Source organism: Saccopteryx leptura, unplaced genomic scaffold (assembly GCF_036850995.1).
Source record: "Saccopteryx leptura isolate mSacLep1 unplaced genomic scaffold, mSacLep1_pri_phased_curated manual_scaffold_63, whole genome shotgun sequence".
In the NCBI taxonomy this organism is placed as follows: Eukaryota; Metazoa; Chordata; class Mammalia; order Chiroptera; family Emballonuridae; genus Saccopteryx; species Saccopteryx leptura.
In genome coordinates, this window is record NW_027095745.1 from 62,442 (window position 1) to 84,103 (window position 21,662).

The 21,662-nt window shown below is 44.6% G+C and overlaps 1 long non-coding RNA gene across 1 annotated transcript in view; it reads right to left on the minus strand.

Annotated features, from left to right (window-relative positions):
- Window positions 1-6,057: 6,057 nt before the first annotated feature.
- Window positions 6,058-21,662, minus strand: part of LOC136387078 (uncharacterized) — a 125,515-nt gene continuing 109,910 nt past the window's right edge. Inside the window, exon 3 of the long non-coding RNA XR_010748072.1 lies at window positions 6,058-6,182. This is a non-coding gene — a long non-coding RNA (uncharacterized lncRNA). The remainder of the gene's footprint in view (window positions 6,183-21,662) is intronic.

The following is a 21,662-nucleotide window of genomic DNA, read 5'->3' on the forward strand; positions in this document are numbered from 1 at the left end:
TTGGCTGCTTCTCCTGGCCACATGGCCTCTTTCTTTTCTCTGCTCTACTCCCACTGCTCTCTCATGCGAGTCATCCCAGGAAACAGAAGCCCAAGCTCCCGCTCCATCACATTTTATAGTGTAGAAATCCAAACCCTTAATCCAATATACAAAATAGGGAAGTCTCTACTTCAAAGTCACTTCTCTGAGGCATGATTGGATTGTACCACCCCATATCAAAAAGGGTAGGAAAGGCTTAATCCCAAAACCAAGCCCCAGGCTACAAGGATTCTGCCTGCCTTTAGCCCACCCCAACACACATTAATATCACCTGGGTGACGGCCTCCTCGTGGGCAGCATAATCTTTAACAAAGTGAGCATAATACATTTTATCTGCCCAACAATATTCTAAAGGTCAGGCTTTCCTGTCCTTTCTTTGGAAAATGGAGGAAAAAATAAAGATGTCTACTGACTTATAAGGATGACAAGGGTCATTTGTTTTTAAGTTCTCTAAAAGCATTAAGGTTATCTGAAGAACTCCCTTTCGCTTTCAATAAGAGGCAAAATTAACATACCACCTGTTGGGCAGAAAAAATGTATTATGCTCACTTTGTTAAAGATGAGGCCTCCCACATGGAGGCCGTCACCCAGGTGATATTAATGTGTGTTGGGGGCAGGCGGTGGGTAGGCAGAATCCTTGTAGCCTGGGGCTTGGTTTTGCGATTATCCTTTCCTACCCTTTTTGATGTGGGGTGGTACAATCCAATCATGTCTCAGAGAAGTGACTTTGTATTAGGGACTTCCCTACTTTGTATATTGGATTAGAGGTTGTGAAGCTATAGTATAACATGGGGATGGAGCGGGAGCTTGACCTCCTGGTTCCTGGGATGACTAGCATGAGAGAGCAGAGGGAGCAGAGCAAAGAGCAGAAAGAAGCCATGTGGCCAGGAGAAGCAGCCAAGATGGCGGAGTGCTGAGTGAGATGCCAGTTTGTGTAGTGTTTGTATCTGGGATAAGGAAGGAGATGGGGAACTGAGGAGAATAAGTCTGGTGAGCTAGAAACCTTTGATTCTAGGGGACTCGGATAAATCAGTAGCTTTGTGAGCACTGAATGTGATTGGGTTTTGGAGCCCAGTGTGTGTTTTTACTTGCCCGCCGGGTGCAAGCTAGGATTAAAGATGAAAGCCCATCAGTTCTTGGCTCCGTTGTTTCTTTACCGACTTTCCGAATCCAATGCGAACCTGCATGGGCCGGGCTGCTGTGATAGTGGCCCTGTGCTGGGGTCCAGACCCGGGGGGGATCCAGGGGTCCCACAGGAGGAGACGGCATTGGCGAAATTCGAGTGAGAGAGCCAAATTCTTTTCTTTCTCTTTATTCTCTTGTTAGCATTTACTGAGAGGCATCTCTGCCAAATGCTAGTACAGCTGCTTTTACATACACACACACCAAGTTACAATTACATGGTATTAACCATTGCTTCTGTTTCACTATGTTTACATGTTTCCAGATAACAGTTAATTTATATCTATAAACTACAAATCAGGTGGCAAATCATTCAAAGTACAATTAAAAAATAACTTGAATAGCGATATCAACATTGGTAAAAGCTTTTAAAGGATTACTACTAACTAATAACTCAACTTTACTGTTGTTGTGAGTCAAGGGGCAGAGAGAGATTAACAGATGAAATCATTAAGGACTAGCAAAGAACCACTGCTTGCTCAGGCAAATGGTCTTGAGTTCATGCAGTGTCCTAATTTTTCTCAAAGGCTTGCTTATTAAGAAATTGTCATAACGTCAAGAGTAACTTTTGCTTAAAGATATATAGAGTGCACCTGCAAGATAGCTTAGTAGCAACATAATATCAGAAGACATTAATTGCTATTGCTTCTATGGACTCCCCATATTTCTCTTTATTATCTGAACGAAAAACCCTGGAAAGTATATAAATCTCATGAGAATGTCTCACTGAGAAAGCCCAGCAACTGCCTTCAGTCATAAAACAATTCTCTTAGCAAAACATTCTTTTCTTGCTGACTGCATTTCCATCCCAGGCCACGCAATGAGCCATTCCATTACTCCTTTTCTAAGATTCTATTGTCTAGTTAAACTTTATTCATTTACTATATTCATACACTAGTTAAGTTCTAACTTTATTCTTTCTAACATGATTAAGAAGAAATTCTGCTACAAACTTAACCCTTTATGAGGGATATTGTTAGATTCAGGGAGTACTGACATGCTGGGTCTGCCAAGAGTGTACAAGGTCCCTGTGATGCTGAGAACAAAGAGTTCAGCAACATCCTGCATTGAGTCAGAGACCCTTATCAGAAGTTTATGTTTGAAATTCTCCACTGAGCAATACCCCCCCGTAACTGTGCACGACCTTCCTAGCCAATGACTAACAGCCACATCAGCTTCTGTTTGATGCTTGTTCATCCTAGATAGCCATCCTATAAAAAGGAGCCATTTTAGAAGCTCGTGGCTGCAGTGCTCCAGTCTATTCAGAGGCATGGGTTGCCTGCAGTCCCTGCGCAGGTTTGGGGGGCTGCAGTGTTCCCCTGTGTGGGTTACCTGCAGTCCCTGCGCAGGTTTGGGGGGCTGCAGTGCTCCCTTGCATGGGTTGCCTGCAGTACCTGTGCAGGTCTGCAATAAAACTTATAAAATTTACTTTGTGTCTGCTGTGGTCTATCTCGCTAGGATGTAACAGATGGAGGCCCCAGCAATATTGGCCGTGTAAGACCCCTCCTCATGGAGTGGGCTGCAGCAGACGTTGGTAGCTGGCCAGCCTCTGGCAGTTGCCGTTTGAAACTGAATTTGGCTGATTTGAAACATTTGGAGTCTTGAGACTGTTTGGTAAATAAGCTTCCTCTTTGAATATTTGGAAACAGAGCTCTGGTTAGAAAAGGGTGTAGTGGAGCAGGCGGGACGCCACCTGATTTCTCCCCACCTGGTCAGTCGGGGAACGCAGGACGCTGCCTTCTCCCTTTGGTTTTGGTTTAGAAGTTTTGTTTGTTTTGTGTGCATATTTGGTTTGTTTGTCTGCTACTGGAATGGCCAACTTAAGAGCAGACTGGCCAAACCAAGGATTGCTAGACTCATAGAAAACATAAAGAGTTTAGCGTACTATCACCAGCACCCACCTGCAGGCAGGTGGCACGGTCAGTATGCAGCCCAGTATAGCAGCAGAGGTAGAGAAAGAAAAGGCAGCCAGGCTGCAGTTGGCTGCAGGAGAAGCGGCAGGATCCCCTCACAGTTTCAGGCACTTGCCCCTCCCCCTTGGGCACCAGCTCAAGGGCTGAGCCACTGCTTAGTCAGGCAAAAATAACAGTGCAGTAAGCTAGAGGTTATCATCACCTTGCTACAGCTCCCTGCCCTCCTCTGCTTTGGCTCCGGGGAATCCTCGCCTCCTATCTGGAGCCAGACCTGAGGAGAAGATTTAGGGAATTACGGACCCTTCTAAACCCACTGCCTTAGGGTTCTTTAAATACAGGATTCCCAATTTTGCTCCCCTAGTCAAGCCCCTCAGTGAGATCTTCTGAGCATGGCTTTTAAGGTCTATAATGACCAAGGAAGTAACAGAAAAGGAAAATAAGGCCCAAAAGAAGTCAGGAAATACCAACTTTTGGCTCCAGCGCCCTAAGGGGCTTCATAGCTTTCATCAAGGCCCTGCTCCAGAGTGGAAAGAAAGGTCATTCAACTGAAGACTGCCAGGCTTCCCGGCCCCATCAAGGGACACGTCTGTGCTGTGGAAAGAGGGACATGAGAAGGTAAGCTGCCCCCTTGCTCCATGGAGGGAGGGTTCAGTCTCTACTAGCCCTGCTCCAGCTACCTGTGACCTGACCTTGCCCAGCGTGCTGGGAATTGCCACTGAAGGCCTAAGGACATCGTTCAGGAGCCTAAGGTATTTCTTCCAAGTAGCAGATAAGCTAATCTCCTTTCTTGTAAACACAAGGGCCATCTACTATGCCTTGCTTGAATATTTAAGTTTTATTTATCCCTCAAAGATCTCTACTGTGGGTATTGACAGTCTGGTTTTATTGCTTTATGTTTAGTGTCTCCTTTCTTTCTCTTATCTCAATGCCCCAAGCCTATTATAGGCTGGGACCTGCTGCTAATTCCAGCTAGAAGCAGTGGTCACTAGGACTTAAACTCTAACTGCAAAGTATAGAAATGTAACACCCTTTCCCTAAGTACTTGCAGGTTTTATAGGTTACTCAGCAAACTGTTCAAAGACTGTCCAAGAGGCACTTCTAGCAGTACACCACCCAAGGACTGACTCCCACGTAGATGGGTCCAGACACCATGATCCTGACAACTCCCACTACTGCCAAGGCAGAAGGCATACCCGCCTGGGTCCACCGCAGCCAGCTGAAGCTTGCAGTCCCAGCAGAGACACCTTTGTGGACAGCGAAGACTGACCCCGCCAACCCTTGTAAGTGGACCCTGAGAAGGATAGCATGCCCTGCTTCAGCCACAAACCAGAAGTTAACTGGTCCACGCATGGAGACTTTGGGGAGGGAGGGAAACTAAGGTAAAGGAAAGCCAAGTAAGTCATCTTAAGGTTTGATGCATGTACTGCTATGAGTCATACAGAAAGGGAGTGTAAGTCCCTTGGCTGAGAGAGAAGCTACAAGGTAAATGAAAGTTATGTATGTGCTCATAGCTACCACTATAGAATAATCTGTGAATATTGGTCATGTGTCTAATAGGCTACTTAAGAAAAGGACACCTCCAAAAGCAATCTTTAAAAGAGGATTACTTAGTACTAACTTAGTCCTTGCTGAAGGTTAAGGTTTTTAGGAATTAAGAATTCTGATAAATTAGAAAGGAATTGTATGGTTTTGATAATAGAAGGTATAAGGTGTAGAGGTACTTTTGAAAAGAAAAGAAAAAGCAAGTTGTTATGAAGGCCAGTTATTCCTGGATAAGAAAGTGCATAAAAGTTGAAGGTTCGTGTAAGTTGCAGAAGGTTTTTGTAAGTTGCAGAAGGTTTGTGCAAGTTGTAAGAAGTTAGTACAGAGAAGAAAAATGCAAGGCAGAAAGAAATTAGTCCGTAAAGCTTGTAGTACTATGGGCACACTATCAGCGTGCCAGCACATACTAGGGAGGACCCCTGACCTAATTATCTTATAGCTACAGCTAAAGTAGAAAATTCTCATGAGCCCCAACCTTATACCATTCTCCCCACTGATGAAGAATCAAGGATTTGATTTATGCCCAAAAGAGATGGGGGAATGTTAGATTCAGGGAGTACTGACATGCTGGGGCTGCCAAGAGTGTACAAGATCCCTGTGACGCTGAGAACAAAGAGTTCAGCAACACCCTGCATTGAGTCAGAGATCCTTATCAGAAGTTTATGTTTGAAATTCTCCACTGAGCAATACCCCCCCCCGTAACTACGCACGACCTCCCTAGCCAATGACTAACAGCCACATCAGCTTCTGTATGATGCTTGCTCATCCTAGATAGCCATCCTATAAAAAGGAGCCATTTTAGAAGCCCATGGCTGCAGTGCTCCAGTCTCTTCGGAGGCGCAGGTTGCCTGCAGTCCCTGCGCAGGTTTGGGGGGCTGCAGTGTTCCCCTGTGTGGGTTACCTGCAGTCCCTGTGCAGGTTTGGGGGGCTGCAGTGCTCCCTTGCATGGGTTGCCTGCAGTACCTGTGCAGGTCTGCAATAAAACTTATAAAATTTACTTTGTGTCTGCTGTGGTCTATCTCGCTAGGATGTAACAATATCATAGCCAGCCTCTTATATTTATGAGCCCAGTTCAAGGGGCTTACAGGCATTTCTGTGGAACTTACACCTTCTGTCTTATTTCCAAAGAAATTACTACAAATCTACATGGAAAGCACGGTACTATTATCCCTGTGCCACAAATAATAGCACACACCCAGAAAAAGGGGGGATATAAGGCCAGATTAATTCAAAAAGTCAAAGGGGGAAGTATCGTTGTGCCTTTCCTTTGCGGTGACTTTGTCAACCCACAGCCATTGGTCTTCACTGTGGTGACTTTGTCAACCAGCAGCCGTTGGTCTTCTCTGCTGTGACTTGTCAACCAGCAGCCGTTGGTCTTCTCTGCTGTGACTTTGTCAATCAGCAGTTTTTGATCTTCTTCTGCTGTGACCTTGTCAGCCAGCAGTTGTGGGTCTTCTCCTGCTGTGACCTTGTCAGCCAGCAGTCGTTGATCGGCTCCCGACAGCCCTGGCCGTGGCTTCTGGCTTTACACCACCCTACACTGATCTTAGCTCTCCCTCCCTTCCTGGAATCCTGAAATTAAAGTGTACTTCTAGGCAAAGAAGAGAAGATAGATACTGAAAGGATTTGTGAATGTCTTTGTATTACCTTGAAAGTTTTAACATTTTCTGTAAATGCCCTAGACAAATGTTATAATCTTGTTAATGATGGTGTCCTGCTGTCATGCCCCCTCCCCAACCTGTATGTGCTCAAAGTGTATATAACCAGCCTCTGAAATATACTCAGGGCTCAAGATTTGGGACTGCTATGCCCCATGTCAGCCATATGTGGCCGACATATTTAGCAAATCTCCTCCTTCAATAAAATTCTTCAAAATTCATCTGAACATCGTGTCTCTACATAAACCTGATGGAGTGAGGTACAGTGCCTTTCAGAATCTGGGGTAAGGTACTTTGTAACATATCATAACTGGTATCAAAACAACCATATGAGAGAAGAAAAGGCACCACTACATCCTGACATCCACTGAAAGCACTTCTTCTGGAAGTTAATAGCTACCCACACCTAATAGAAAACCCTGGAGCTGCCTAAAATATAAGGCAGCAAGACATTAAGAGAACTGAAAATAACCACCAAAATTATTTGGGTAACTTAGAGTACATTTTAAGGCAAAACCTGTTCCCATAAATACACAAAATCCTTTTAGTAGTGTAAAGCCAGCAGGCAGGGATACTACCACCATCACAGCCGCCTGGCTAGTGCAGGTTTGCATTGGATTCAGACAGTTGGTAAAGAAACAACGGAGCCACAAAATGGTGGGCCATAGTCTTTAATCCTAGCTTGCACCTGGCGGGAAAGTAAAAACATACACTGGGCTCCAAAACCCACTCACATTCAGTGCTCACACAGCCACTGACTTATCTGAGTTTCCTAGAATCAAAGGTTTCTAGCTCAACAGACATATTCACCTCTTTCCCCATCTCCTTTCTTCTCCCTGCACAAACTCTGCCATTTTGGCTGCTTCTCCTGGCCTCCCCCATGTGGCCTCTCTCTGCTCTCTAATGCTAATCTCAAGAATCAAAAGCACAAGCTCTTGTTTTGCGCCCATTTTATAGTGTAGAAATCAAAACTTTTAATTCAATATACAAAATATGTAAGTCTCTATTACAAAGTCACTTATCTGAGACATGATGGGATTGTACCACCCCATATCAAAAATGTTGGGAAAGGCTTAGTCCTAAAACCAAGCCCCAGGCTACAAGAATTTTGTTTGCCCACAGCCTGCCCCTAACACACATTAATATCACCTGGGTGACAGGCTTCCATGTGGGCAGCACCATCTTAACAAAGTTAGCATAATATATTTCATCTGCCCAACATCCACAATACTCCAAGTATTCAAATCTACCATGCTTACAAGAATGCTTGCCTCTTTTTAAAAACTGACCCTACTGGATGATAAACCACCTTCCTACACATTTCAGTGTACAAAAAAAAGTGCCATGAACTGTAAAAAAGTACCAGAGAACTTTAAAACTTAGTGTTGAAAATGCCATTTTTGATAGATACGTGAATTCCAAACTGCCCTCTTGATGTTCCGCTTATCTGTCAGACCTCACCCTTACTGGACTATTGACCCTGAGTCAGAGGAATTCCAAAAAGTTGACAACCCACCCCAAGGATGGGCTCCGGACATACCAGGACTTTCGGTTCAACACGCACATGCTCGAAGCCCCCCAAGGAGGAGCATTCTGGACATACCAGGACTTTTGCCTCAGTATCCCCTCAGGCTCTCCCAAACACTATATAACTCGCCCCTAGTCTATAGCTGGTGCTCTTCTCCCCCAGGAGAAGTGCCCAGCAGGGTTCCTTTCTTCCTTTCAATAAAGCCTCTTACTCTGGTCTTTCCGATTCCCATGGATTCCAACATTTGGTGCTGAAACCTGAGATAGGGTACTAACTGCCTGGACGATCCCTCTTTGCCATCCAAACTTACAACCAGGGAAGCAATGGGCAGCAGCAGCTCATCCCGGGCTTACTCCCTGATTCTGTTTAGACGTGTAATTTTGGGTTGATTGGCCGGCAGTCTAACCCTGTATTGAACCCCTGCAGGACCAGAAGGTAAGGAGGTTCTCTCTTCCCCTTCCCCGGTTGGCCTCTAAAAACACCCCTTTCTGGTCGGACAGTTTTCTCTGATACGCCTCATGTTTTGAGGGGTTTGACTTTCAGTCTCAGTGGACTGCAGGGAAGACTAGGCACCTAGCCAAACCTCTCCACTCTCTCGGACTTCTCATCCTCGGAACTCCCTGACAGGTGGTGATGACCTCTATCAGGGATGACTCCCCCACACGGAGAGTCTCTCCTCTTGGGACAGTGACAAAAGGTGGGGATGCCCCCTTCTGCTCACCTGTCTCCACTATGGGATCTTCAGAGTCTAAGCCTTCCGACCAGACATCGCTAGGATGTCTCATAAAAAACCTCACCAAACTCGGTCTCTCAGACCTCAAACTGAAGAAATTAATCTTCTTCTGTAACACGGCATGGCCTCAGTACAGACTAGATAATGACTCCCATTGGCCTTGAGGAGCCACTGAGCCATTTCACCTGCAGATGTTGTAAAGTACCAAAAGGCTATAGAATTAATATTAATATTTTAGAAGGCTTGGAGAACATTTTATTAATTTGGGTTAAGGTGTGCAGAGAAATTGTGAGAATAATCTCTGTACTGTGTGATTAGCATAACCAGGATGGCTCTTGCCATTGTATTGTAAATGAAAAGGGAAGAAAAGCATAGATTCCCTGACATTCCACCACACCTGTGGGGAAAGGAGTGAATGGCTAGCCAGGTGCAGGAAGGGAAAAGCCAAAATAAACCTTTTCTTATAACTATGAGCCATTTGTGGGCATTTGTCCCCACGGAAACTACCTCTCTTATGTAAATGCATGCGGTTAATACATCTGACTCTGGACAGAGAGATGGTGGATGAACACTAGAAAATATAGGAAGGCCTTTTAATATGTAAAGAGATATCTTTCTACCATTGTGTTGACTTGTAAATTTTGTTTTCTCCAAAATGATGTATGGTTTGCAAATTGAACGTGGTCCTATCATGTTAAAGGACATATGACTATAACCAATAGCGGTAAGGGGCTCCTAATTGCAATTTTTTTTTTCATTTTTCTGAAGCTGGAAACAGGGAGAGACAGTCAGACAGACTCCCGCATGCGCCCGACCGGGATCCACCCGGCACACCCACCAGGGGCGATGCTCTGCCCACAAGGGGGAGATACTCTGCCCATCCTGGGCATCGCCATGTTGCAACCAGAGCCACTCCAGCGCCTGAGGCAGAGGCCACAGAGCCATCCCCAGTGCCTGGGCCATCCTTGCTCCAATGGAGCCTTGGCTGCGGGAGGGGAAGAGAGAGACAGAGAGGAAAGCACAGCAGAGGGGTGGAGAAGCAAATGGGTGCTTCTTCTGTGTGCCCTGGCCAGTAATTGAACCCGGGTCCTCCGCATGCTAGGATGACGCTCTACCACTGAGCCAACCGGCCAGGGCTTATTTGCAATTTTTGCTTCTGTACTTCCCACTTACAAAACTATAAAAACTAAGTAGAACAAAGGGCCAGTGCGCTCTCCATCAGATTTCTGTCGGAGTTTCCGCCGCTTGGCCAAGCTAGACAATAAAACTTTAAGGTGTAAACGATGGACCTTGCTCCTGTCTTCCATATTTCGGGTACCTCCGAATTTGGATTAACAGCCTGAAAACGGGACATCCGATTACAATATCCTAAGACATCTTTACAATTTTGCCACCAGACAGGGAAGGCATCAGAATTTTCTTACGTGCAGGCTTTCTTCTCCCTTCTCTTAGGTCCTTAATTTCTGTACCTTCTGTTCTACACGCAGGCCGTTTTTGGCCAAAGAAACCTTACCTAAAACCTCTGCTCCTAATCTTCTCCGTGGACTCCCAAACTCTCTCCTTATCCTGCCTGACCCCCGGGGCACCCCTCTCTTGGGACCCCTTCTCTAGTCTCTCAGCAAATCTTTTTTGCTGGAGTCTCTTCCCTCCAGAAAGCCCTTCCCTTCACTAAATATTGTTTTCTCATTTCACCAGTCTCTCTCTCTCCTCTCCTGCTGGCTGGGGGCGTCTCCCTTCTCCACTGTGTTCTTCGTCCCCTCCCCCCTCCTTAGAAGCTGTGCCTGTCTCAGCTCTGACCTCTCTTCCCTCCTTACAAACTGCAGTTCTGTCTCCTCTCCGACCCCTTTTTCTTCCTTACAAACTGTGACTGTGCCTCTTTCCTCCTCGCCCTCTCCTTTCTCCTCAGAGCTCTAAATCCTTTTGACTCCTCTGACCATGTGGCGCCACACCAATACTTTAACCTCCTTCTCTCCTCCTGCAGATTCTGACTTTCCTTCTTTCCATCCAGCTGCTCACACTGTCCATCCGTCTGCTTTCTCTCTTCCTCCCTCTTTGCTGGCAACTCTCTGCCATCTCAAAAAACTTAAAAAACAGAATTGTATATTAAGCTATGTGAGTAAGTAATCTGTCTTGTCTCATTGTTTGTCAAAAAATATTTCTAGTGAATTGAAACAAGTAAAGCGCGCTCATTTAAATTTCTTTATTTATAATATATAGAGTCTTTGTTTAATGTGTAACTGTGTGTTGGTCAAATAAGTTTGTAAATATGATATATATGTTTGCTCGCTTGTGACTTATATTAGGTGTGGGGGACAGGCTGTGAGCAGGCCAGGTCGTTGTAGCCTGAGGTTTGGTTTTGGGACTAAGCTTTTCCCCACACCCTTGACTGATTGTATGATTTGGGTGGTGCACTCTCATGAGGAATCCAATTATGCCTTGGATAAGTGACTTTGTATCAGGGACTTCCTTGTTTGTATATTGGATTAAGGGATTTTTGTTTTCTACACTATTAAGTGGGACAGACCAGGAGCTTGGACACACAGTTCCTGCTATCACAATTGCAGGGGCTTCCCTGATCCCTTGCCCTTCATGGGAAGAGCTGGTTTTCTGCTTTTCCCTTGTCTTCTTTTGTGGTTTGCCTGTCTTGGTGAGACACAAATAAATAGGATGGCCCCCAATCCTCTGACTCCACCATTTCTTTATTGTCTGCCCGAATCCAATGGGAACCTGCATGTGAATGGCCACGATGGCGGCTCCTGGCCTTACACTGTGTCTGTTTCTAAGGCCTTAAACCAGTAATTACCCACCTCATAAACCAGGTTTACTCATCCCCATGGAATCTCCCTGCAATACCCCCATCTTTCCTGTTCGAAAACCTTCAGGAGCTTATCACCTCGCACAAGCCTTATACCAAATCAATGAGGCAGTAATTCCTCTTTATCCAGTAGTCCGTAATCTCTGTAAATTACTGTCAAACATTTTCTCAAACATCACTCATTCATAATCCTAGCCCTCAAGAATGCCTTCTTTACCATTCCTCTACACCCTGACTCTTACTTTCTGTTTGCCTTTACCCAGACACTAATGCAGCTCAGCAACTTACATGGACTATTTTACCCCAGGGGATCAAAAACAGAAGGCACTAGCTCAGGATTTAGCAGCATGCAATCTCAAAACTAGTACTCTCTTACAATATGTAGATAACCTACTCCTCTGCAGCCCCACCCTGCCTGCCTCAAGGAGACTCACCACCACCCTTCTTAACTTTCTCGCTATGAAGTGTTATCCTGTCTTCTCTGCTAAGGCTCAACTTTATTCTCAGTCCCTAGTCTATCTAGGCATTACTTTAACCCCCACCACCTGAAGTCTCACCCTAGATCAAACTCAGACCCTCCACAGTCTCCAACCACCTACCACAACAAATCAAATCTTTTCTTTCCTCAGTCTAATAGGCTTCTTTAAACACTGAATTCCCAATTTTGCTCTCTTAGTCAAGCCCCTCAGTGAGATCTTCTGAGCATGGCTTTTAAGGTCTATAATGACCAAGGAAGTAACAGAAAAGGCAAATAAGGCCCAAAAGAAGTCAGGAAATACCAACTTTTGGCTCCAGTGCCCTAAGGGGTTTCATAGCATTTCATCAAGGCCCTGCTCCAGAGTGGAAACAAAGGTCATTGAACTGAAGACTGCCAGGCTTCCAGGCCCCAACAGTGACACACCTGTGCTGTGGAAAGAGGGACATGAGAAGGTAAGCTGCCCCCTTGCTCCATGGAGGGAGGGTTCAGTCTCTTCTAGCCCTGCTCCAGCTACCTGTGACCTGACCTTGCCCAGTGTGCTGGGAATTGCCACTGAAGGCCCAAGGACATCGTTCATGAGCCTAAGGTATTTCTTCCAAGTAGCAGATAAGCTAATCTCCTTTCTTGTAAACACAAGGGCCATCTACTATGCCTTGCTTGAATATTTAAGTTTTATTTATCCCTCAAAGATCTCTACTGTGGGTATTGACAGTCTGATTTTATTGCTTTATTTAATGTTTAGTATCTCCTTTGTTCCTCTTATCTCAATGCCCCATGCCTATTATAGGCTGGGACCTGCTGCTAATTCCAGCTAGAAGCAGTGGTCACTAGGACTTAAACTCTAACTGCAAAGTGTGAAAATGTAACACTCTTTCCCTAAGTACTTGCAGGTTTTATAGGTTACTCAGCAAATTGTTCAAAGACTGTCCAAGAGGAACTTCCAGCATTATATCACCCAAGGACTGACTTTTACATGGACAGGTCCACACACCGTGATCCTGACAACTCCCACTGCTGCTAAAATAGAAAAATGGCATGCCTTACTCCAACCACAAACCTGAAGCTGGTTGGTCTATGTATGGCAAATATATGAAAAAACTAAGGACTCTTTTAGTCAGGCTTTGGGAAAAGGGAAACTAGGATAAAAAGAAAGTCAACTTGATTGTCACTAGAGTTTAAAATTTTTTAAATCAAGAGTTCTGACAAGAAAGGAATTGTATGGTTTTGATATTAGAAGGTATAAGGTATGGAAATACTTTTGAAAGAAAAAGGAAAAGCAAGTTGTTAATGAAGGCCATTTATTTCTGGATAAGAAAGTGCATGAAAGTTGAAGGTTTATGTAAGTTGTAGAAGGTTTGTGCAGGTTGCAGGAGATTTGTACCGAGAAAAACGAATTTGTACAGTCAGAAAACTGGTTTTCAAAGAATGTTTAATCAGTCACCCTAGCTAACAATCCTCTACCCTCCCCACTTATTAGGATGACTCTTTCCTCCACCCTGACCATCTGGATCTCAGAAACAGAAACAAAACCAACCCCTTGTCCTTCTATTCTCTATTCACCTCTCAGCCTGCCTCACCAAATCAGAAACTTTCTACTCATGTGGGACCAACACCTATCTGCATCTCCATACTAACTAGACAAAAACCTGTACCCTAATCTATCTCACCCTAAATATCAACCTAATCCCACCCCATGAGCCTCTTCCAGTTTCTAATTCACTATCCATCAATGTAAGGACCAAACGAGCTATACAGGTAATCTCTCCTCCTATTGCTTTAGAAATCTCTATAAAAGTATATCTAGGGACAAGGGGACTAGCCATACTACCTTGTCTTATTCCTATTCTCTCTCTCTCTCTCTCTCTCTCTCTGAAGCCCAGCAAATTCATAAACATGGAATCAGTGGTTTCACACAATCTGGGTGTCTTGACTATTACCTTTCATTGCTCCACTCACTCTCCTATTTATTTTTCTAACTTTTAGCCCCTGCCTCTGATGTTTGTTCACTAGTTTCTTACAGAACCGCATGCAGACCTTCGCCAGTCAGACAACTGGAAAAATCTACCTAACCCTACACATCAACCCTGAAACCTGCCCTCATGAAACAGAAAAATTTGAAACCCTGTATCAGCAAACCTCCTAAATTTTATCTTTCAACTTCTACAGGTCCCCTAACCCTAAATCTCTCCCATATTCCTGAAGAACTAGGAGAATAAATAGCAACACCTCTTAACACTTCTCAGTCTTTTTACCGTTCACATAGTAAGGGGACAAGACCACTGGGTCTTCTTGGCTGAAGAAGAGCCTACAAACAGGCATAAAATATTTCTTTTAGCTCAAGCTAACTACTCTCTCCAGGGCTGCCAGGAAAAAATATCTCTGACTTTACCATGGAAGAACTTTCACACACACACCCCCTATACAACCCTCCTTATCTCTGCATTGCTAATCTCCAAATACTTGCCTCTTTCTTTATTAAGTTCATACAGGCCAGGATGAGAGAAATCTCTAGGATTACCTACAATCAAATTCTCCTACACTCCTATTCCCCAGTACCCCAAGGAGAACTTCATGAGAAAAATATCAAATAGGTAGGGATGACAGCAGGAAGAAGCCGCCCCTCAGCCCGAGAAGTGCCCTCCTGAATGTTCTCCAAACTCCCCCTTCCTTTTCAACCACACATATGCAGTCCTTATAAAAACTTACACCAACAGGTTCCCTGTCTCCTAAACTCTCCATATGTCCTCCCATTCAAGAGGAACCAGACCAGCATGTCTCATGAGACTCATCCAGGAGACCATGGATCACCATGTCACTCTGTCCACTCGGCACCAGCAGCAAGCAACTAACAATTATTACCTCGAAAAATTTCTTTACTTCCTCACTCAGGTTTTTAGAGACATTGCCTGGTTCAGACCTCACAGCATGGAAATTGATGACCTTCTGAACTGGATGGGGGTCTTGGCTTGGCAAGGTTCCCTTCTCGAGTTCTCTCCAGAAGAAGAAATAATTTTCCAATTTTTTCTCCTCTTTCTCCTCATCACCCCTCACCATATATTATAAAATTAATAACTGCCTTTCTTTTATATGTAACCACAGAGTCGAGAAATGATAGTACGTGAATTCCAAACTGCCCTCTTGATGTTCCGCTTATCTGTCAGACCTCACCCTTACTGGACTATTGACCCTGAGACAGAGGAATTCCAAAAAGTTGACAACCCGCCCCAAGGAGGGGCTCCGGACATACCAGGACTTTTGGTTCAACACCCACATGCTCGAAGCCCCCCAAGGAGGAGCATTCCCGACATACCAGGACTTTTGCCTCAGTATCCCCTCAGGCTCTCCCAAACACTACATAACTCGCCCCTAGTCTGTAGCTGGTGCTCTTCTCCCCCAGGAGAAGTGCCCGGCAGGGTTCCTTTCTTCCTTTCAATAAAGCCTCTTACTCTGGTCTTTCCAACTCCCATGGATTCCAACAATTTTAAAGGGAAAAGTCAGGCTTTCTGTCCAGTTTTTTCTCTGGAAAATGGAAGAAAAAGAATATAAAAGTCTCCTGACTTACAAAAATGACTAGGGTCATTTGGTTTTAAGTTCTCTGAAATGATTAAGGTTATCTGAGGAACTTTCTTTTGCTTTCAATAAGAGACAAAATTTACATACCACCCTACACTGATCTTAGCTCTTCCTCCCTTCCTGGAATCCTGAAACTAACATTTACTTCTAGGCAAAGGAGGAAAGATAGACACTAAAAGGATTTTTGAATGTCTTTGACTGTATTACCTTGAAAGTTGTAATGTTAATCTTGTTCATGTAATGTAAAAATTGTTAATGGTTGTGTCATGCTTCCCAAACCGTGTGTGGTCAAAGGGTATATAACTAGCCTCTGAGATGTACTTGAGGGACATGATTTGGAACTGCTATGCCCCGAGTCAACCATATGCAACCAGCATATTTAACAAATCTCCTCCTTCAATAAAATTCTTCAAAATTTATCTGGACCCGGTGTCTCTACGTAAACCCAATGGAGTAAGGTACAGTGCTTTTCAGAATCTGGGGTATGGTGCTTTATAACATTACTTTCTTTACAGCTCTTTTAATTCTTCATCTAGAACCCTGTAAGAAAGTTATCTGTATGGCCAGTAGGCACGGCCATCATCACAGTCACCTGGCCCATGCAGGTTCACATTTGATTTGGACAGACAGTAATGAAACAATGGAGCCAAGAACTGGTGGGTCATCAACTTTAATCCTAGCTTGCACCTGATGGGCAAGTAAAAACAATCACTGGGCTCCAAAAACCCACTCATTCAGTGCTCACAAAGCTACTGACTTGATCGAGTTTTCTAAAATCAAAGGTTTCTAGCTCACCAGACTTACTCACCTCTGTTCCCCATCTCCTTTTCTCTGCACAAACTCTGCACAAACTGGCTTCTCACTCAGCACTCCACCATCTCACCTGCTTCTTTTGGCCTCCTCCATGTGGCCTCTCTCTGCTTTCTCCTCTAATACTAATCTCAGGAACTGAGAGAGAACAAGCTCACTGTCTGCCCCAGTTTATAGTGTAGAAATCCAAAACCTTTAATCCAATATAGAAACAAGAAAGTCTCTGATACAAAGTCACTTATCTGAAACATAATAGGATTCCTCATAAGAGTGCACCACCCCGCATCATGCAATCAGTCAAAGGTGTTAGAAAAAGCTTAGTCTTTTTTTTTTCTTTTTGTATTTTTCTGAAGCTGGAAACAGGGAGAGACAATCAGACAGACTCCCTCATGCGCCAGACCTGGATCCACCCGGCACGCCCACCAGGGGGCGACATAGTGCCCACCAGGGGGCAATGCTCTGCCCCTCTGGGGCATCGCTCTGTTGCGACCAGAGCCACTCCAGAGCCTGGGGCAGAGGCCGAGGAGCCATCCCCAGCGCCCGGGCCATCTTTGCTCCAATGGAGCCTCGCTGCGGTAGGGGAAGAGAGAGACAGAGGAAGGAGAGGGGGATGGGGTGGAGAAGCAGATGGGCGCTTCTCCTGTGTGCCCTGGCCGGGAATCAAACCCGGGACTTCTGCATGCCAGGCCGACGCTCTACCACTGAGCCAACTGGCCAGGGCCTAAGCTTAGTCTTAAAACTAAACTTAGAGCTGTAATGACGCGACCTGCTTACAGCCTGTCCCCCACACCCAATACAAACTATAAGTGAGCAAACATGTAAACATTATATTTACAAACTTATTTGACCAACATTATCATTACATCGCCATGTTATCAAATGAATGAACATTAAATTTAAAAATACCAAATTTAATCAATGATAGCCTTATAAAATAATTTCAAAAGAACAATGATGAAAATACTACTTCCAAGGCCAGATTGCTCAAAGCTTCCAGGGCTGTGCTTTCTGACAAAGGTGAATATGCTCTGGGGCCATATTCAGCCAACATGGTGCCATTTAATATTAACAAGAGCATGGGGATCTGGCTGGATGTTAATTCTGGGCTGTGAATAGAAGGAATCCCTCCTCACAAGCACCTACAATGCAGAGGACATTCCCCAGGACACACAATAATCCTGCCCCAAAGCTCACTAGTACTCAGAAGACAAACCCTACCCCACAAGAAACAGGATGAAGAGTGACATACAATACAAACAGCAGGTCATTCTGCTGATCTTACACGGGGAGCAGAAGCATATTCCCTACAAACAGTCTGGGAGCTCTTTTCTTTTGGCGGCCAGCTGCACCTCCTCCCTGAACCTCTAGCTCGCTCACATCCCCTCTGTCCCATCCCACATCCTGTTATCCCCAGACCCCGAGGATACACTAACATTTATCCGAGCTCTGCACCGCCCGACTAGTGAACTGCGGCCCCTGCCCGGAAGCCTCACACCTCAAGTCCATGGCCTTGCTGACTCTTCCGCTGCGTCTCATCTCAAAGCTGCGCGAGGCCCAATTTCCCTGGCCCCGCCCCGCCCCGCATCTATGCCGGGCCCCACCTCTCACCTCCCTGCTGATTCTGCCTTAGGCCTCCTGACAGGCCCAGCAGCTCACACACAACTTCAGTTTTCAATGGTTCATTTACATGAAAACAGCCATGAAACTAGTACACTCGTTCACGTTTACTTTAGCAAAATAAATTCATTGTCATTTTATAAAACTAAAAACTGCCATTGAAAACGCCTTCTTTAGAGAATATAAACAGGAATCACAACATAGGAGACATTCTGAAATGCAATAACCCTAAAGGGACACGATGATTGCAAGGGAAATGGTAGAAAAACTGCGCGGTGGCGTGAATAAAGGATGACGGTCATTCCAAGGAAAATACTACAAGAATTAATAAATATAAATGCAACAATTAATTCCTTCTCACAGTCACAGCGAAAACTTATTGTAAAACCCTCCTGTATTAGGAAAACCTTATACAAATAGATATTATACAACTGTTTTGATGATTGAGGGCAAAAATCATCACTGCAAACAGTAGCGCTTCCTATCGATAAGCTTTAGTCGCTCGGTGATTCTAACTATTCCTGTACTTAATATAAACTCCATAACACAAACTCCCACTTACATCACAGTTACAAAAAAAAAAAAAGAAAATCTATCATTGAAATATATTCAACACATTTCTCATTCAGAGACGGATCGTCACTCCTTCAAAAGTGATAGCCTGCTTCAAAAAAATCAGTAAGGCCTGACAGTGGTGGCGCAGTGGATCAAGCACGGAACTAGAACGCTGAGGTCAGTGGTTCAAAACCTTGGGCTTGCCTGACATGTGGTGGTGCAGTGGATAAAGCGTCAACCTGGAAATGCTGAGGTCACTGGTTCGAAACACTGGGCTTGCCTGGTCAAGGCACATATGGGAGTTGATGCTTCCAGCTCCTCCCCCCTTCTCTCTCTCTGTCTCTCCTCTCTTTCTCTCTCTCTCTCTCTCTTCTCCAAAATGAATAAATAAAAATTGAAAAAAGAAAGTTAAAAAAAAAACCTTGGGTTTGCCCGGTCAAGGCACATATGGGAGTTGATGCTCCCTGCTTCTCCCCCCTTCTCTCTCTCTTTCTCTCTCTCTCTCTCTCCTCTAAAATAAATAAATAAATAAAAATTTTAAAAAATCAGTAAGGACAGAAGAAACCTTATGTCAGTGCTGGTCAACCTGGTCCCTTCTGCCCACTAGTGGGCATTCCAGCTTTCATGGTGGGCGGTAGTAAGTTGTTTTACAAAGATTTATTCTGCCAAACTTAGTGAAAATCTGACATAAAGTATTTGGTAAATAATTATTATTATATGCTTTAACTTGCTGTAACTCTGCTTTATAAATTTTATAAAGTAAAGTTACTTCCCTATTTTATAAATCACCATTACTGTGGAACCGGTGGGTGGTTAGAAAATTTTACTGCCAACAGAGATACAAAAGTGGGCAGTAGGTATACAAAGGTTGACTACCTCTGCCTTATGTGCATTCCAAGCCTTAGTAGAGGATCCGCTCTACTGCGCACCTGCACTACAATGTCATTCCCGAGATGCCCACACGAGGGCGCCAGGCTATCGCGCTGACGGCATATTTGAGAAGAACCGCATTAGACTAGACACAGAGGTATCACCATAGAAACGGTGTATCTTCCCCTCTTGGTCTTTCTCTAGAAATCCGCAACAAAAAGGTAACTACAGAGCTCTTCTCACTACAAGTTACCAAATGCAGTTCTCAATAACACACAAAATAAATTAAACTGGCAGTCACAATGCCACTGGAACTGAAATGTAATAAAAAACACTGCGCATGATACACAGTCTTCACTGCACAGATGAGCAAGAAAAAAAACCTGACGGTCCCCCACTTTCTCACTTTCCTTCAGAACCTATGTTACCACATCAAATGCACCTCATCTTCACGTCGTGTCGGCGACCGCCTCCCTCAAAGCCCAGGTAGCGGTCCCCACGCCCCCTTTCACCGTGGGTCCGGACTGCGCGGTACTGAGCCTGCCCCGCACCTCTCTTCTCCCCGCCAACTCCCTCCTCCTTCCCGCGCGCCTCGGGGGCCCGCTACACCCCTCCTAGTTCTTCTAGGTTTCAGGGACCCATCAAAATAGAAAAAACCAGGGACTTTATAAAATTAAAATCAACTATTAAAAAAAAACTATTCAAACATTAAAAGCACAAGCCAGAAATGGAAAGAACATCTTTACTCGCCATGTACCTGACGAAACATTTCTGTTCCATAAACCGACAAAACCACAATGCATTTCTGATCAATACTCACATAGCACTCTAAAACAAATAGCCCCACTGAAAATGAATTCTTATCTAAACAGACTCCAGGCGGAGGAACACAGTGTGGACAAGAAAGCGTTCAGTGGAATGTGACCTCCTCCTGATCCGATAGAAATTCATGAAATGAACAGGTCGAGGTGGGAACTCACAACCCTGTCAGATCACTTCTTTACCAAAGGCTTCTTCTCTTTGCCATCTCTGAGCTGTGTCTGGCCACTCTGTGCATCAATAGGATCATACCTTTGACCTGCCCCTGACAGTCCCCTCCTGCAAAACGGTGACAGCACAAACTCTCTTCTACTTGCTCACCCGGTCTGGCTCTGGCTCTCAGGCCCTCGTGGAATCTTCCCTCCTTTCTTTTATTCCACATGCATTAACGAAATTACCTCTCTCTCTCTCTCTCTCTCTCTCTCTCTCCACCCTCTAAAATAAATAAAACAAAAGAACAAACAAAAAATAATTAAAATAAAAAAGCTGGGCTTGCCTGGTCAAAACACAAATGGGAGTTGATGCTTTCTGCTCTTCCCCCCTTCTCTTTCTGTCTCTCTCTCTCCACTCTCCAAATGTTTTTTTAAATAAACAAATTTAAAAAATTGTTAAAATGAGAGCCTCTGCAGGATTGAAGATCTGTTGTAGTAATATAATGTTATAGTGTAACAGTGGATTCCGTCTGATCTTTTTCGTCTGATTTTTGCTTAACTTATCTTGGCTTGTAAAACAATAACTGGCCCACCCGGCCCCTAGATGTTTGCCCAGGCTCCTTGAAGAAGCCGCAGGCATCCGGTGTTTGATTAGGGGCTTATCGGAAAGGCAAGGCCGCAAGCATCTGAGGCAATCAACTGTTGCATTCGCCAGGTAAAATAGACACTGGAGACGTTTAGAGAGTTTAAACAAAGTTTTATAGAAAAGTGAGCTCAGGTGACGGTCACCAGTCACACCGAGCACCTACAATTTAGGGGTTTTTATAGCGTAGCAAGCAAGCGGTTCATACAGAAGTGAATTTTGCGTTTAGTACTTGGCTCCCCCAAATTAAATTTTAGTCAGATGTGCCTTAGTAACCAGTCATACAGTTGAAAGCCCCCAGCTGGAAAAGTCCCTATCTATCCTCCAGGATTGGGTTGCACTAATTATCCTGGGAGTTTTACGACTTTCCTATCTCAAGGACTCATCTATTCCTAGCCATCCTGGGAGTCTAACACCTTCCTTACCTCAAGGACCGGGAATAGATTATGTCACATCAATCACCCTGAGAACTGTTACAACTCCCCTCCTTGAAATTAAGCAGATGTTTGCCCATCAATTACCCTGAGAACTGTTACAACTCCTCTCCCTGAAAATAGGTATAAAACTTGCCTGCTGAAGTGGCTCGGGGCTCTTGGCCATTTCCTTGCCTTGGGCCCGCTCGCGAGTGTAATAAACTTTTTTTTGTTTTACTCTGAGTCTAGAATTCTGTTGGTGCATCCTCAGTCAACATTTGGAGGTTCCACCGAGATCCCGCACGAGATGCACACCTGATGC